Here is a 4,776-nt window from a genome sequence, read left to right on the forward strand (position 1 = left end):
ACCTTGACTAAAATAAAATTAAATAAGAGAAAGAAAGCAAACATCAAGTAAGTCTTACTTTATATCTCATTGCTTTGTAAAAATCTACAATCCTTCTTGTTATGTAAATCGCTCCAGACAAGGCATGAAGCCACTTGTATGAAGCAAAAACAAAACAAAAATACTATTTCATCGTGCCATATTGTCACTGGATATGTGTGTTCGTCGGTGTCAGTGAAGAAGGGTCGTGGTAAATGGGTGTCGATCGTACGATATGTTGTCTGACGGTGAAATGCCGGCTAAACGTGTTCATTACGGTAAGTTTTCCCCTTGAAGATTTGCTTTAATACAAGGTCTATGAAGAAAGTCTCCAATATTCTTTCCTCACGTTAGCAGTGAACGGTGAGTCAGTTTAGGTGTCTTCCATATTTTCCTTTACTTTTGGTGCAGGTATTAGGTCATAATAGTTGCTTGTTGCGTATCATCAAAACTGAAGTACCACATTCCAAATAAAATTGGTAAAAGTCGCTTTAAAAGAATTTGCTCTCGTGGTAATTCATGGCGATTATATGTGTCAGCATAATCGCGTCACATCACCGAAGTTAAGCGATGTGGAACCTGGCCAGTACCAGATGGGTGACCATTCAGGAATGTTAGGTGCTTGTTATGCGGCAGTTACTTATCCATTAATGGATTCTTCTAAATATCATATTAATCGAAAGCCAAGTATTCTCATTGTAATGGGATTCTCTACCGTAATCCGATTGACAAATAAACCTCTTGTTTCTGTAACTTTGTTCTTTTTCAATATATCTTTAAATCCTATACCGTGTTCCGAGTTGTCCTTTCGTGGTCCCAATTCTGGGTCCACATCTGGGTCCACATCAATATGTTAAAGAATTACAAACTGCTAGTATATCATACGAATTAAAATGGTCTGTTATTGATTAATGATAGAACAGATAAATACATCAATGATTTTAAAAGAATATAAACATTTTACGTTATAAATAATAACCCTTTTTTTTACACAGTGATCACCACTTATCAAGGCCCGGAAGCCACTCAGGGATAAGAGTTATTGCAAGTACATTACGTTAGTGTGGAGATTTGATGAAGTGTTTAATTAAGGGGGCGGTTCATTAGGAATTTGTTAACATTGGACTTGAAGACATCCAAGTTGTCGTCCGGAGGGAAGCAGGCAGACGGAACAGAGTGTTCCGAGTTGTTCCTTTCGTGGTCATCAGTGCTGTATTTAATCTTCCCTTGACCGGGATATGCATGCGGCTGGGGACTGCTTGTGAATTTAATATTCCCCTGACATTCCTCCTTCGGAAGTAGCCAGTATAACCCGCCCAGGACTCACACCACACTAAGTACTACCGATTCGTTTATCAAAGTCAAATGTACTATTTTCACCTTACTCTATAAGTGTAAGTTATTCACGGCATAACCATGCTGACATAGTGTTTCTCATTAGATCACCGAAGTTAAGCAATGTTGAGCCTGGCTAGTACCAGATGGGTGACCATTTGGGAATATAAGGCGATATATGAAGGAGGACGTCAACACTTCCGGCAGTTCTTGCATTCCACTTGGCCTCCAGCTCTTTCGACCCTGTCCTACCGCTGGATCAGGTTAGTTGGGACGAGAGAGAGAGAGAGAGAGAGAGAGAGAGGGGGGGATAGCTAAACGCAAACCAGCTTCACTTAAAACAAACTCCCAGCGCGTGTTGTCGATTATCCCTAGGATGTTCAGATGGTCTTCCTCGTTCTGACGGACGTGTTCCTAAATTATTCTCTGAAACTGAACCCATCTCGAACATTTCAAGTTTCGCAGCCTCTCTGAATAAGATGTCGTACATTTTATCTTTTTAGTTTGGTAAAGTTGGCATCATTTCCTTTTAATTGCAAATGAATCAAAATTGATTGAATTGAAAATACGTGACGAAAAGCAATGATAACGTTGAAATTTTGAAATAAATAAATGGTAAGATGAATAACATCGGAAATTTAGAATATAGATGCTTTGTCATATATATATATATATATATATATATATATATATATATATATATATATATATATATATATATATATAAAGCTGAACGTCTGTGTGTGTGTGTCTGGTCACGAATCGGCTCCTATATGGTTGACTATTATAGAAAACTGATCACATATAATGATAGAAGATGTATCGAGACACAGGTATGGGTATGTTTGATCTGGCAGAACGGTGGTTCATTAAAATTGTGGGGTCTGCGTTCGCACCTATGTCCACAAAGTAGGAAATAAAAAATTAAAAAATTTAAAAAAAAACGTTTACAAGTGTTTTTGATATAGATGTACATAATAATACTTTGATAAGTATGTTTTAACTTAAATAGGGATGGTATAATAAAATTGTGGAGTCTGCGTTCACGCCTGGACTCCGGAGATTGGAAATAGGCACAAACTTTAATAAAGACTTTTCATATCTATCTGCGTAAGTATACTTTGATAATTATGTTTCAGTTTGAAGAAATATGGTATAATAAAATTATGGGGTGTTCGTTTGCGCCTAACCTCCATAGAATGGAAATATGTCATAAAGTTTAACAAGGTTTTTTAATATAGACCACAGAATATTATGATAAGTGTTTCAGTGTAAACAGGTACGTAATAATAAATTATGGAGTTTATCTATTTTATTTTTACTTTCATCATATTTTGCTTTGGTTTTGATACCCCCAAATTCGAAGCTATCTCTTTACAACCCTTCCTTTTCATAACCTATCATACTTTCATAAATCAGAGTCCATTTTCTATAGGCTGTTTTTGAACCCAGTCAACGACGGGTACTTTTGCTAGTATATATATATATATATATATATATATATATATATATATATATATATATATAGTAAGTTATAAAATATATATGGCGATTAAGCTACACTGAATATTCCGCGTTTCATCCCCTCTAGGACCCTTCTGGCTTATGCGTCCTAGAGGGATGAAACGCGGAATATTCAGTGTAGCTTAATCGCCATATATATTTATGACTTACTAACTAGCTCTACCTACGTATTGAGCATTTTTGAAGTAAATACTTAAAGTTTACGCATAAATTTATACTTTCGTATATTAATTTTATGTGAGTAAATGAAGTAGTTATATATATATATATATATATATATATATATATATATATATATATATATATATATATATATATATATATATATATATATATATATATATATTTCTCGTGACTTTGTGGATCGCAATCACAACCACTATTTATTTTACTTTGGTTTTATTCCAAAATTCACAAACTGGGACATAATCAAGATATTTTTCTTGCAGAACTAAAGATAACGTTCTTTACTTATGTATTCTTCTTCTTTTTCTTTTTCTTTTTCTTTTTCTTCTTCTTCTTCTTCTTCTTATTATTATTATTATTATTATTATTATCAACATTATTGTTATATAGCAGTAAAGAGGCTTATTATTCTGCCATTTAATTTATATGTGTGTTTGTGGTGCGTACAGACACAGGTATGTAATTTAGATAGTAACGTTGACAGAAGAGAGTCACCCTTTCTCTAAATGCTGACAGAGATATTAGAGAGGGGTTGAATTAACATAGAGTGAGAGGAGTTGAAAGGACTACATAGATTAAATAAGGGCGGAGGTACTTGTTCAATTCATAAAAATTACTGCTAATTGGAACAATTCAAATATAACGTTTCTTTTCAAACACTATCAAGTGTTCGGTGGAGCACTGGTAAGATTCTTGACTGCTAAATCACAGTTTTGCCGCCCTTCAGTCCCCCTATTTACTAGAAATCTTTCTAGACTGAAGAAATTTTCATGTTTGTCCCAATCTAGAGTTCCCCTTAAAACTGACCTTGTGTCTAACTTTGTTCTCGTGGGGAGGAAAGTAAATAAATAGGTGCACACTAAACTAGACCACATAACTTATACACACACGCACACACACACACACATTCACACACACACACACACACACTATCTCTCTCTCTCCTTTTCTATCTCTCTCACTCGCTACCTTTCTACGTTTCTCTCTCCGCCTTTCTTTCTCCTTCCCTCTCTCCTTCTCTTTCAACCGGTTACTTACTTTCTCAGTCACATCCCCTCTCTCCAGCCACTCTTACCATCTTTCTTATTCCTCACCCCCTTCTTTCTCTGGGATATATTTCTCTCAAATACTTAAAAAAGAAGAGAACAAATAAAACAGACGTATAAATGATCCCCTTTCCGTCTTCTCTCCTTCGGTCTGAGTCCCACCCTTACACTCTGGTACCTAGCTACCCGATCTCCCACCGACCACTTGTCGTCTTCAATAGCACCTGACAGTCCTGGTTGTTAAATTGTTTCCCAGTCGGATTTATAATTATTACCTGTGGACAAAAACGGAGACCAGCGACTGTTTTGACTATTGTACTTCAACTCTTACGTCAACTAGACTTACTCTCACGTCTTACCTCTCCCTTTCTTTCCACTTCCCTCCCTCTTTCTCTCTTGCTTTCGCCCTCTCTCTCTCTCTCTCTCTCTCTGTATATATATCTAGTTTTCTACCCCCCTCTTTCTTTCCTCTCCCTCTCTCTCCCTCTTTCCTTTCAATCTGTAACTTTCATTATCAGTCACTTTATTTTCTCTTTTACACATACACACTCTCTCCTTTTCTCTTTCTCTCTCTCTCCCTTTCTCTCATTTCTCTTTCTCTTTCTCTCTCTCTCTCTCTCTTCCTTTCTCTCCTTCCTCTTTCTCTCCCTTTTAGCCGATATCTCTC

Source organism: Euprymna scolopes, chromosome 15 (assembly GCF_053919585.1).
Source record: "Euprymna scolopes isolate OS-2025 chromosome 15, ASM5391958v1, whole genome shotgun sequence".
Lineage (NCBI taxonomy): Eukaryota > Metazoa > Mollusca > Cephalopoda > Sepiida > Sepiolidae > Euprymna > Euprymna scolopes.